Raw genomic sequence first — 14,440 nt, forward strand, 5'->3', positions numbered from 1 at the left:
ACCTTTCTATTTTACAGTGAAGGGTCTCCTTCCCCACGGGCTGCAGCTTGGAACCCTGGAATCAGTTCAGAGGTCTCTCCAGAGGACCGCCCTCCAATACCCATCCTTCCATGTGGCCAAGAGATAAGACTTTTCATCATTTTTCTCGTACTTTATTGTGTAAACGGCTGTGCAAATTCTGTCCAGACTTTGTGGTCTGGTCACTAGTGTGCTGCCCCACATGCCTGTACATTTGATCATCAACTGTTCTGTAATAGAGTATTCCTTCTCTCTCTTTTCTTTCTAGGTTGGTACAGGGATGTTTTGTTTTGCTTCCCCAACACTACATAGCAATGTTAGAGAAAGCATGTGAACATTTCAACAAGAGAAGACACCCTTTAGAAAAGGCAAAGTCTTGTTTTAAATTCTGGCACTCATTTTCTGCAACAGATGCTCATCGACCAGGAGTCTTAGAGTCAAAAATGACCCTTAGGAGTCAAAACGAGCAACAAACCAAAAATGTACCAAAGGTCGTAGACACATTGCTCTAAACAAAATGCACAGTGGAGGACTGTTACGTGGGCAGATAGAAGACAGGAAGAGACGTGAAGAACCCAGAGATGCTTCCATTAATTCAACAGTATGGTAAAGTAACAGTGATGGTGGAAGAAATTCAAGACAATTTGCCAATCAAGGCAAAAGGAAAAACCTACCTTTTGCCTATCAAAGTTGAACAGGAAAAAAATTTCAGATATGGTTTTGGTGAGCCTACTGGTTTTCTATCGTTGCTGTAACAAATTGCCCCAGATGTAGTGGCGAAAACAGCACCGATTTACTGCGTTACAGTTCAGGAATTCAGACGTTCACTACAGGTCCCGCTGGGCTACAGTCCAGGTGTCTGCAAGGCACCTGTTCCTTCTGGGGGCTCCAGGGGAGAACCCACTTCCTCACATCTTCCAGCTTGTAGAGGTGCCCACATTCCTTGGCTCATGGCCCCTTCCTCCAACAGCGATGGGTGAGTCCTTGGCACATTGGATCACCCTGATCTCCTCTTCCACTTCTTTAGGACTGGTGATTACACCGGGTTACTTGGATGCTATGGATGGAATGTTTGTGTCCCTTGCAAAGCCATATATTGAAGTTCTAACTCCCAATGGGATAGTCGTTGGCAGTGGGGCCTTTGGAAAGTGATTAGGTTTAGATGAGGGCATGAGGCCATGAATGGCCCCCATGATAAGATAGTTGTCTTTATAAGAAAAGGAAAAAAACCACCAGAGTTTTCTCTTTCTGCCGCATGAGGACACAGTGAAAAGGTACCATCTATGCACAAGGGAGCAGATCCTCACCAGACATCAAATCTGCTGGCCTTCCAGCTTCCGGAACCATGAGAAATAAAGGTGTGTTGTTTAAGCCACCCAGTCTGCAATTTTGTTACGGCCACTCAAGGTGACAAGGACAATAGGGAATGAATAATCCGGAATACTCTCCAGCCTCAAAGTCCTTAACTTACATACACGTGTGAATTCCCCTTTTCCGGGTAACGTGACATAGTCACAGGTTCCAGATGTGAAGTCCCTTGGCGAGGGCATTATTCTGCGAGGAGGAGGTTATTCTAACCCCTCCCTGTCGGGAATGTAAAATGCTAAAATCTCTCTACAGACATACATGAGTGAAAAGGCCTCATAAATATGTAAGGCATTAATCTAACAAGTTTTCTTTGGAAATCTATCCTAGGATGTGACTATTTATATGTTGTCCATATCAGTGCTTTCGACACGAGAAGCGGTTAGGAAAAAAACACGTGTTTAACAGCAACAATTGGTGAAATAAACCATGGTGTATCTACTGCTCTCAGTGACTTATTCTTGAGCAATCACTCCTAAGCTTAGCAACTTACAACAATTAACATTTACTTTTCCACCCAGTTTTGAGGGTCAGGCATCCAGGAGCAGTTCACCTGAGGGCCTTTGTCTTAGTCTCTCTCATGAGCTTGAGGTCAAGATGCCATGGGCTGCAGTATGGATGGAAGGTTCCCCATCATGGCATCCCACTCACACGCCTGGCCCGTCAGCGCTGGTTCTTGTCAAGAAGCCACGTGGACTTCTCCTTAGGACTGCCCGAGTGTCCAGATGACCCCGCAGCTGGCCTCCCCAGGAAGAGTGACCCAAGGTGATGCAGACATGGAGGTCAGTCCCCATCACTTCAAATACACTCTGCCCATTAGGAGGGATGCACTAGGTCCAGCTGCACCTGAGTGGGGGGTGGCAATTAGGTAGGTTCCTTCTTTTGAAAGCAAATCGTGTCCAAGAATTAAAGAAATATTTTTAAGCCCCAGCATCATACAACAAGAGGCATTAGGCTCATGCGAAAGGGTGTTGCAGAAATACACCCAATGAAAAGTATCTGTTAGGCAGTGTGGTTATGAAAGTACATTGCAAAATGTCCGCTACGTCACTCTCTGCATGTCTGGTTAGTAGCCACCAGCTTGGAATCCTCCTGGCTCCCGTCACTAACATATTACATGTACAACGTAAGATGCCCTCCAAAGGGGAATAATTCAGAAATGGCATTCTAGAAGATAGGATCACCGATTTCCTCTCAGTGTGTGTGTGATTGGGGGTGTTACTGGGGCATTTTGCTGGTTTGCATTTTCTGATTTTTCTGCGAGTTCGTATGAGAAGCGGTGTGGCATTGCAAGGTCTCCTGATCTGAATTCCAGCTTCCCTTATACTCACTGTGTGGCCTTGGGAAAGTCAATTATCTTTTCTGTGCCTCAGCCTCCTCACCTGTAAAATGGGAGTGATCATAATCTAGTCTTCAAAACCACTAAAGCCTGACTTCCCTCACACACCGATTTAATTGGTATCGATCGCTGTTTGGGATAATCAGGACTTTTACACGCTCCCCAGGAGATCCCGACCTTCAGTTGAGTTGGGGAACCAGAGATGAGTCCCACCCCACACCCTCTGCTCATTTCTGGACTTCTTTAAATAGGTCCCACGTTCACCCGAGTGTGACACATGTGTATGTAACAGGAGTCGAGTGACTTTGGTGGCCCCTTCTTGCTAAATTGAGAGAGAGAGAGAGAGAAAGAAACCACCAAGGGCACAAATTAAACACCAGTATATCGTGGCAACAGGTAAACCATCTGTCTCTAATGTTACCGATTCTCAAAAGACTTTATAGTTGCTAGGGAATAGGTCTACACCTGAGAATCACGTCTCTCTGACTAGCTCCTCAGGACAGATAAATACGGTGTACTATATGCTGATTTTACATTATATGTATTTTAAAACTGCACAATTGCCTGTGACCTGGAACACGTTCCAAATACGATTTCTTTATTTTCGGGGGGGGGGGGTGAGCGAAAAGAACACAACAGTAAGACTGACTGTGGGCCGTCATTATTTTGAGTTTCACTGATCAATCCCTTCACGTAAAGTGTGTGGGGAACTATTTGAGGCAAGGAAATGTTGAGTAAATTAGCAAGAAACAAATAAGCCCAGAGGCTGAGCTTGGCCTGGGTATGACAAAACACCCCTTTCTTGTGACAAGTCACGATGACTCTTGATAATCCTCGCTGAACAAAACTGAATGGAAAATCTCAGCACCGCACGGTGCGGTCATGGATTTGTACCACTTGGGAGCTGGGAACTCCCCTGGAGATGATCAGGTCTAACCGCTTAATTTTATGGGTGAAGAATCCAGTAAAGTCCAGTTTCAGTTTATCAGAGAATGTCTTTAACCGAGCAGAGCTGCCTGGAAATATTCTCCCAGCTCAGCTCAGTGAAGGGCAGGACCTGTGGGTGGTTAAGGGCCCAGAGCACAATGCGTCTTCCTTGAGCAACACTTGTATGATTTCACTGAGACGTAAACAAAAAGGAAAATGAGAGAGAGAGAGAGAGAGAAGAAAGGGGAGAAGGGGGAAGAAGAGGAGGAGGAAGAGAAAAGAAAAAGAAGGAGGAGGAGGAGGGGAGGGAGGGGAGGGAGGAGGGGTGAGGTGGGATAAGGCAGGGGAAGAAGAATAGGAAGAACTCTGGCAAAAGGGATGTGAGGTCAGAATTTCAAGGTTATGTTGCAGTGTGCCCTTCCTGTATTGTCAAGTAACAATTGACAGCTTGGAACTTTATAAGCAGTTCCCGTGTCCTGGTTTCCCAGGACATTTGAAATTGCCCCCTAGAAGTAAACATGCGGAATCCACCCTTTACTGAGGAGCCATCCGGAAGACACTGCACGGACCCCACCACCCGTGACCTGCAGCGTGGCCTAAGACAGAGGGCACCAGTAGGAAGGCTCGTGGGTCCCTTGGGGGTCCCTCAGGGCAGGTGAGTCACAGCGGGAAGGCTGGCTGCCATTGCTGCAGAGTAGGCTGGTTTCTGGTGGAAGCCATGTCTCGGGTGGAGTCCCGGAGGGCCACCTGAGGCCATTAATAATGGAACCATAACCCCCCAGCACCATCTTGCTTGGACTCTGTGCCCACCAAACCACTGTTCGACTGTCATGTACATGTCCGTGCCCCTCCAGCCCGGCAGGAGCCCAGTCCCACAGATGGCATTTATGGCGATGAGCCAAGTACCCACCTCAAACCCTAGGAGTTGGGTTGATGGATCTGCCCTCAGACGAACTGGGCGTCTGACCTACATGGAGAAATGAGAGCCCCGAGGGTGGGCTGGCTGCACTGACAGAGCTCCGGGAGGGGAGGTGGGGGGGTGGTCTGGGGTCTCGGCTCTGCCCGTCTCACCCCACAGGTGCCCCTTCCTGTTTTAACGTCTATGTAGGGCTGGGATGGGAGGGAAGGAAAAGCGGACGTGTCTCTGTGAGGAAGAGGGATGCAGGCTGGCTTAATGAAAGTTTGAAACTTACAGAAGGAAGTGTCAGAAGGGTCAGGGGCCGGGGAGGCAAAACTGTAGCTGTCCCCTCAGGGTTGGCTTGAAAGTTAAGTTGACGAAGACAGAGCAGCAGGAGAGAAGCATCCATTTAGTGCTAAGTTTTAGGTGATGTGGAGCTCTCACTGGGACCGAACACCCAAAGAAGAGGCAAAGCCCAAATGCTTTTCTACGAGGCTGAACAAAGAGAGGAAATTTTGGAAAAGTAAAGATACAAAGGTGCTAAAGGAAAACAGGGTCATTTTAACAAGGTCTATTTGTATACAGTTCTTTCTACTTCAACTCCTCATCCTTGGTGACAAGGACATCACTGTCCTCTGGGCATAGGAGGATGTCGTCCATGTGCGGTGTTTTCTCCGGGTTCAAAGAGAAAGAGGGGAGGTCCGGGCACCCTTCTTGGACCTGGAGTTTTTTAAGTGCCTTCAACCTAAATAATTCTTATGCCAAAGTGGCATACTTCGGCCACCCTGCAGAAGGACATAATACTTTGCACATCTTCAGTGGCTGATGATTTTTCAAAGCACTTGAACATAAATTCTTGCATTTTCCCCTTCACAATTGGCCTGTGAGGTTGAGCCGGAAGGCGTCAGTCATTCTTTCTATCCTCCAGCTCCGAAAAGCGGGGCTTGCTGAGGTCAGAAAGCAGGGATGAGGCTTAGGACCCAGGTGCCTCGGATCCTAACACGGCGCTGTCTACAATGAAGACCGAGAACACTTCTTTTAAACTACGCTGAAATGGAGCACAAGATAATGACTTCAGAGGTGTCCGCCATGGCTCAGTGCATTGTGCTGGCTGATGCAGACGGAGAAAAAAGAGGGACATGGTAGGAGTCTTTACTCCTTTGGGGCCTCTGACACTGGAAAGCAAGCTGACACGGATGTGTTAATGCACCACCAAGATGTGAGCAACATGGTTTCCTCGGGGAGCCGCGTGCTGGTTCAAGGACGCCCTTTGTCAGCGGATGAGTGAGCAAAGCGGGGCGCCAGTCACCTCCGCTTTCCACAGATGCCCACGGGTGGGGTGCTTTCAAAGGGTGACTCATTATTCACAGAGGACTATCTGCTCTGAAAACCCCCGCAGTCCTGGTTTCCTTGGGCTCCCCTCACCCTCACGGAGCAGGTGCTAGCCGTCCTGGGCTTTTACTGGAAGTAGGCACTTGATGACAAAGGCTAAGAGAAAGGATGGACCAAGGGTAGAGACCGTGATCTCCAGGCAGCGAAGGGAATGTACTTTCCCATCACACTTTCTCCCCACCCCCTTGACCTGTGGAAGCGGGAATAGTCATGTTTTTGAAGCGACCAAAATATGTCAGACTATTTTTTTTCCTAAAGGCAAACAAACATGAAGCTCTCCACACCCAAGACTGTCCCCCGGGGTTAAAACATGGCATGCCAATGTCAAACATGCGCTTGTAGCGTGGTTTATATAGGGTTTCAGGGAAGGTACTAATAGCCTGTTCCCATACGTGCGGAGAGAAGGAGGGTCTGTCGTTCATTCAAGGTATTCCCATTAATTCATGCTGTCAACGGGACTCCAGCTGGCTAAGTGCTAATGCATTGTTAGAGGCGGCTTTGAGCATTTTATAAACATCGTAAATAGCCTCAGTATAACTGATCGTTGCTCATAATGGCATTATTCAAACTGAAAAAAAAAATCGACTCTAACGAAGGAGGCTGATAGACTGCATTTAAAAGGAAAATGTCTACTTGTAGGTTTGTGTTGTGGACTTCATAATTGTCAGTTCCAGGCAGGAACCGCGGTGGAGCCCACAATGGGCTTGGCATTCTGAAACACAAGTGCTCACATCTGGATGAAAACAGCATGGCACGAAGGCTACCTGCTGAGAGAAAGCCATAGCCTTGGGAGCCAAACGACGTTTCAGTTGGCAGGGGAGTGAGTATCAACCTCACCATCCTTTCCCAAAGCAGGAAAAACATTACCCCAAATTCAGGGAAAGGGCTACTGATGAATAGCTAAGCTTTCTTTATGTGCAGAAGCTCTAATTAATCCATTTTTGGGAAATACCGACCGTGTCCCTCCTTTGAGTTTTGTATACCTTGTGCTATAAAGCTTACGTTAAGATGCAAGATGGGTGGGAAGAAGCCAGGGAGGAGGCATAGAGAGCGACCCCCACATCTGCACAGAGATCCCAGGGGGCATCCTCTAGAGATGGGCACTTAATGCCTCAGCCTCTTCTGGACAATTAGAACACCTGTATACCAAGGAGGTCATAGTACTGGGGGTATTTAAAGAACAGGGAAGGAAAATAAGGAAAAAAATATATATATATTTTATTCTAGGAAAGCTTTACAGTAAGAGAAATGCTCATAATATCGGAATCCCTAGATAATTTTTATCATTATCAACAACAGAAACACACACTGAATTCCTGCCTGGTTTCTGATTTTCAGAGACACAGAGGTTATGCAATATCTACCATAATCTCAGAATTACATTTTAGTTGATAATGTACAATTTCAGCTCATCAAACCTTTGGCTGGAGGTATTAAACACAGCCTACTGAACCGATTAAATGCTATTTTCCTTCTCGGGACAGACCTTATATCTGCCGGGAATTGAGGGATGCTAAAAAGACGTCTTCCTCAATCAAAATTCTTTTGGGGCACCTGGGTGGCTCATCGGTTGAGCATCCGACTTCGGCTCAGGTCATGATCTCACGGTTTGTGGGTTCGAGCTCCGCTTCGGGCTCTGTACTGACAGCTCAGAGCCTGGAGCCTGCTTTGGATTCTGTGTCTCCCTCTCTCTCTGCCCCTCCCCCACTTGCGCTCTGTCTCTGTCTCTCAAAAATAAATAAACGTGAAAAAATTTTTAAAAAATCAAAAAATTTTCTCCATTTATCTGCCTCTTTGCCTCGGCTGTAGGTGCACCTGTAGTCAGTTCTTTCTTTTAGGTCGTTGGAGGAGCTTACTGTTAAAAAATTACTCGCCAGGAAAATCTTCAATGTAAGACACAGTGAGCAATTGTAATATTTAATTATGCTGGTTAATAGGAAGAGAGGCAGCGGTTAGAATTGTTGTGTGCCGGTCAGTAGGCTAAGAATCACGCATCACCTCATTTCATCTGCTCTCAGTTTCACTGTAACGATGAAAATGCAGAGTAAGGAGAAGGTTCTGCTCCTTTGGTCAAAGAGCCAGGACTCCACAGACCTGCCTGCTGGGCTCGGAGACCCTCTGCAGACCACTGCCCTCCGCTCTGTTTTCCCGGCTCCCTCCCTCTCTTTGTCTCTCTCTTTCTGTCCCTCTCTCTATTTCTACGTCTCTTTATATATTCTTTCTATGTCCCCCTCGCCTCCCTTCCTTCCTTTTATTCAACTTACATGCACCTCTTCCCCATTCTTCTCTTCCTCCGATCATTTGTTTGCTTTGCTTTCCCCGTGCACGTTCACTTCTTCCCCATTTCAAACTGATAGAAAAAAAAAAAATCAGCCAATCAGCTTTTTCTTAACGGTGTCAGTAGAATATATATATACATATATATATACACATATATATACATATATATACATATATATACACATATATATGTATATATATATGTATATGTATATACATATATATTGTTTTTACATAGGATCCACATAATACTGTTCTTTATTCAATTCACTATTGTTCACAGGCTCGTAAGGGACTGGGCGTTGACATTCTTAGGTTCCTCTTGGTTTGTCACTAACTACTGTGGGCGAATCTTCAGCGTTCAGAGAATTCAGCTTGATTGTGCCTCATTTATTCAATTGCAAAGGCCACATAGCGGTGTGGCTAATTACGGTTTGAAAGGTACTTGAAGTTCTTCAGATGAAAGTCTCCATGGAGGACCATGGAATCATTACGGTAATCAGAGCTGCAAAAACAGACACTTTTTCTCTGAAGGTCACAAATTTCTGAACTAACTCACATGGCGGACAAGGGGGCTCACCTTCCGAAGCCCCTGGCACGTACCCTAACTGTCAGGATGTGAAGGGACAAGGAGCCGGGGGTCTTTGAGGATCGAGAGGAATTTGTCGTCTTTCCTGCATCTCCTTGCAAAGACCTGCGAGGCCTTGAAGAATCTGTTGATCTCTGCAAAGATGCCAGGCTGGACCTCAGCCCGTCTGGCACCATGCACAGGTACGCGCACACAGCTCAGCACACAGCGTGCTGTTCTACGTAGGGGCCCCGGACTCTGCTCCTCCCATTCCCACATCTGCTTCTGCCTGTTTCCAAGAGGCCATCTGTGGGACACAACTCTCCCCAGGCCTGAAGAGAAGAGGGGGGGACTCGGTTGTGGATCTCAGCAAAGACACAAGCATCCAAAGAGGCCACGCTGTGGAAAGCACAGGACACGCCATGGCACGTGTGTGTTCTCACCGCTGTTCTGTGGTGGGTTCTATACAAAACCAAGTCCCTGAGCACGCGGGGTCTGTGGTTGGCTCGCTTCACCCCCGCAGATACACTCAATGCCACCAAATCACCAGGGGTCGGGGCAGGTACCCGCGAGCCCCATACCCTGGACGTGGTCCCCCCCTGCCCGCGGTGCCCTCGTACAAACACACGACCCCAAGGGAATAAAACACTGCCTTTTCACTTCTCAGCGAGGATGCTTCGCATACTTGACTTAAAAATGATGTTGGAGATGTCAAGGGTTCTGCTTCAAGGGCAAGCCCGCTTTGAGGGGAGATCAAAAGGCATGGAGCTTTCCAAACGGCCATTAAATGGAACATTCCAAGAGTCAAGAGGGCAGACTAAAATAGGATTTTGCTTACAATAACATTTGTGTGCTGTTCTGCATTGCTGAGTGTTTAATCCGGCCAGGAAGCCCGCTTCATAGACCATCCGTCTGCCTTCAGCTCCTGAATTCATCTCCTAAGTGGCACGACTTTCTCTCTGATGGAAAGTTCTCGATGCAGGGATCCTGTCCTTCCCACAGGGGATCCAGCCCGTCTCCCGCCAGCGCTCTCTCCCCTATGGCAACAGTTGTAGGACGGTACAAATGCGAGGCTTCGGGAAGAGTCTGCAGACAAGTCTAACAGGATATTCTGAAACTTGTGCAAACTGACTCAACTCATTCGACACAAGCTACTTGGGATATATGTTTCTACCGTTCAGTAGGCATCTCTGTCCTGTGAAGCAAGTCTTTGGTTCCATGATCGCCATCGTCATTATCTTATTACACCTTATTTCACTATTACTATTATTCATTTGCCATCTGTCCCCGCGGAGGCCGGAAACGGTGAACGCGTGAGAACCAGGGAAAGCGGTGGCCGCCGTGTGGTGCTGTCCTGCCCGCCGCTGGCCAGGAGCCCTCGGAGGCCAGAGAGGCCTGGTCCTCCCTGCCTCCCTTCCTAAGAGCCTCTGGCACGCTCAGGAGCCTTTTCGTCTCTCAACTGAATTTCTCTTGCTTCCACATAACTCGATTTAAGTAATCTCCTTATTTAAGGAAACCAGAGTCCGCGTCACTGGATAGACATGAGACCACATGGAAGCTGCTCTGTGCAGGAAGGTGTGAGTCCTCTGGTGAGCTCCAAACCATAGCACTTTACCTGCAGCTGGAGGTGTGGACAGCGGTTACCACACGGGCACACAGGTCAGCCTTTCCCACCAAAACATCCTCAAGAGACAGTCACGCCCGTTTTCCTGCAGGGAAACTGATGAAGGAGCCCACATAGATCTTCACTGGGGAGGCGAGGGTTGAACTCTGGGAGTGTCTGACTTTAAGCCTGGAACCTTGTCTACGATCTGCTTGTCTACGATCCTACGATCGGAAGAGGTCTGAAACGGAAGAGGTCTGAAAACGCAGTCATATCACGTCCAGCCTACTCTGGCAGCGAAAACTAACCAGGATTTGTGTTATGTCCCTCGTAATCTTGTAGGAGTCTAGGAGCCGTTTATTCTGAATGGGTCTGTGGATCGGAATAGACGTACGAGTGGATTTGGACAACGGAACGCTACCCCAACCCCTGCTAAAATTAGACCCCAAATGAACTCTGACACACATATGGTGTCAAGGGTTTTGCTTCGGGGACGGTGGACCTGTACGGAGATACTTTTAATGTAGAAGGTTGAAAGCGATGCCGATGATACAGCTGGCATGTTATAACACACATGCATTGAAGTATCAAAATTGAGTAGAACCTTTAACTTAATGCGATTCCACTTTCTTCTCAATGAAAAGCAACCCCTTCTGTACCTGTGACAGCCACTCGTTCAGCTTGTCCCTATATTGTACACCTGAAGGTAATAGGAGAATGGAAGGAAGGAAGGGGACGGAGAGAGAGAGACAAAATAACAAAGAAAATGCTCCCTCCGTGTAGGTCACTGTGTCTCCATAACGTCCCCTCGGCTCCCCTCTTTCACGAGCCAGCAGCATGCGGACTCCACAGACACTCATCCCCGGAACGCTGCCATATGACAGCCTCAGTCCCTCAGATGGTTGTTCGAAACGTAACCATTCACTTAAACATTTTAAACCGACTTGAGATCATTGAATCAAAGGGTTATTGGCCCATAAATTCGCTGCCCCTGGGGACGTGTTTTCAGAACATTCTTGGGACAAATTGAGCTATTCATATCTGTAGACTTTTTTTTTTTTTTTAATTCAAAGAAAAATGGATTTAGGGAAACTAAGCAAACTAAGTTAACAAAGAAACTGTAGTTCTGATGTTATTTTCTGGAGAACTGGAGCAGCTGAGCACTCCTCGTGGTTAGGAAAGAGTCCCCCATCGTGGGGCATCTCTCCCGTCCCACACGGGGCTCAGGGGGTGAGGGAAGGTGCCTGGGCAGCTCGGGTGAGGCTTGCAGAGGGTCAGTTCTGTGTCTGACTGGATGCAACCCCATGATTCCCCAAATCACGGCTGATCCTGAGACGGGAAAGCGCTAAATGGGGCACAGTCCCACATCCTCTGCCTGTCGCCGTGATGTGACACACCGTTCGTGTCTTCTGTGACTCAGACTCAAACTCCGGGCTCTGTCCAGACAGGAGCTCCCTGCCGTGGGCCACTTTCCCTACACCCAACAGCAGGGCCTTCCTGTGCCTGGCTTCAACCTTGCCATTAGGGTCCCTGCTCCTTACTTTCAACCTGTAACCCACTTGCATCACAGGTCACTCTCAAAGTATGTGACAGAATTTGATGGAGTACTAGGCTGCTGTATTGTATTTTCAGAACAGGCGTCCACCTGCTAAACATTTGTCTTTATTCCTGAAGTTCATTCACACATGGAGGTACTCAAGAGCTCTTCTGGCTAAATATTCCCTGCCCCACCTCTGCCCCCCCACTGGAAGGTGCCCTGGAGAGGCTCTGGGGGATGACAAGAGTTGGCTCTCCGCTCACTGGTGGCCAAGGAACCATGCTTTCTTGACTGGACTTCCAAATAGAACTCTCTTCTCCATCCCAATCAGATGTATGTCCAGACTGCACTTGTCCACGCTTCACTGAACTCCTAAAGAACTCAACCTGGTCCATGTTGCTTCTCCCTGCCCTCGAAACGCTTGAAGAATGCCCTGAGTGAGGCCCATAGACCAGAACCCTGCCCAAACAGGGAGTTCTTGGTCTTTGATGACCCCATGCCTTCTCTCCACACAGGGTAATCTTCAAAGAGCAAACTGGGGAGATGTGTCAACTCCAGAGACAGCAAATGACTACGAGGTCCTTTCCCCAACCTTTCCCATTTTCCTGTTACTCCTCTGGCATCTTGTGAGACCACATTCCCGTGTCCTGCTCTTCCCGTCCGGAACACGTGGATGTGAACCTTGCCTCTGACACCTGTCAACTGTTCAGCGTCTCGGGTTCCACTGGCGGATATGAGGTAATCCCAGCACTCACCACACGGGCCTATTGAGAAACCTCTACTTCATGGTGATAGACGATCCCATCAGATGGGGATGCTGCGTCAGGTTGGAGAGAAATTAGACCGCAGACTTGGGAAGACCGGAGTGCCTTCTTTCCGGCTCTTGTTTCCCATCGAAGGGGACGTTGCTAGGAACCTGTCGTGGTGGATGCTTGCTGTTTCTGGAGACGCCAAAGGCATGTTCATGGAAAGACAGATGTACGCTGAGGTCTTAGTTCCTGTTCAGATCTACAAATCCACAGACTCTGGCTCTGCTGCCTTAGCTGCTGAAATGTTCACAGGTGTGTTAGCTAGCAAGTGGATACCCTGAAAAGGGCCACGTTCTAACCAAATACACCAAGATGTGAGCTGAGTGTGGTTTTAATATGCTGGCATACTAGGATATTTCTGACTTTGAAAAGTACCCTGCGTGATCAAACGTCTCCACTTTTACTGAAGAAGGGATAATTTGCTTCAGATTCAAAACAGTAAAACTGCTTATGGAAAAATGACCTTTCTTGTCCTTACACGTATCAAGTGGGTTCTTAGGGAAGCAAGCCCAGCAGGAAGTCCATTTAACTAACTCACGGAGAGCACAAGACTCCAAGAAGCCGTTACTTACTTTTATTACCCTAAACCAACCAATTCCATCGCGAGAAGCCCGTGAGTTTTCACGGAGTCACCTTGGTGTGATAACATTCTCTGTACCCAGCCTGGGGACATTTGCTTTTTAATTTTTTTCTGAACTCCAAGTTTACATTTCCACTCTTAATAATTAGCAAGATCCTTGATTTGATGTGATGCTATCAACACCTGGTATGATCAGGATTAGAAACGTAGTTTATTTATTTTTTTTTCATTTTTTTTAACATTTATTTATTTTTGAGACAGAGAGGCACAGAGCGTGAGCAGGGGAGGGTCAGAGAGAGAGGGAGACACAGAATCCAAAGCAGGTTCCAGGCTCTGAGCTGTCAGCCCAGAGCCCGATGCGGGGCTCGAACTCACGGACCGCGAGATCGTGACCCGAGCCGAAGTCGGACGCCCAACCGACTGAGCCACCCAGGCGCCCCTGGAAACGTAGTTTAAAAGCTTGCTGCCACACCTCAGACAAAGCTGAACATTGATGGCGTCCGATGACACATCTCAGGCCACGGTCTGGTTCTTTCTGTGGGAGAGGTAGTTCTGCAGCCACTCCGGGCTTTTAGGGTTCTTGTATATTTTTATATATGCTGAAGCGGGCTCATGCGTAAGTTGCATCCTGGTTGGGAGACAGTCATTAGCTTCTAAAGAATCGTCTGGAATCATCTGCGTAGCTCATACACATAAAAGTATAATAGAGAAGTATAAAGATGAAAGTAACAGACTTAGTCTGAATAAGTAATTTGTATAATTGGCTGCCTCAGAAACAGGAAGACATGACAAAGAACACGTCTGCAACATCCTTTCCTTCTACTCCCTTTTATGCAAAGAAGATGGGTCCAGGGCTACGCAAGGGTGTAGGTTAAACAGCCACGGGCACATTTATTCTAAAAGTGAGGCCTGTCCAGTCTGACTCCAGGCCAAGACAAGAGACACAAGAAAAGATTGCCTTTCTCTGCGCACCACTCCTCTCTATTTCTGTGACGATTTCTTCTTGTCAAGAGCTGTGAAGCGTTGGCGATTTCCCTTTACTTTCAAGCCAAGCTGTTAGCCTGTTGCTGCTTCCTGGCCGCTGGCAAACGTGACGTTCCCGGGTCAGAGGCGAAGGACACCAC

The sequence above is a fragment of the Acinonyx jubatus genome, chromosome B4 (assembly GCF_027475565.1).
Source record: "Acinonyx jubatus isolate Ajub_Pintada_27869175 chromosome B4, VMU_Ajub_asm_v1.0, whole genome shotgun sequence".
NCBI lineage: Eukaryota > Metazoa > Chordata > Mammalia > Carnivora > Felidae > Acinonyx > Acinonyx jubatus.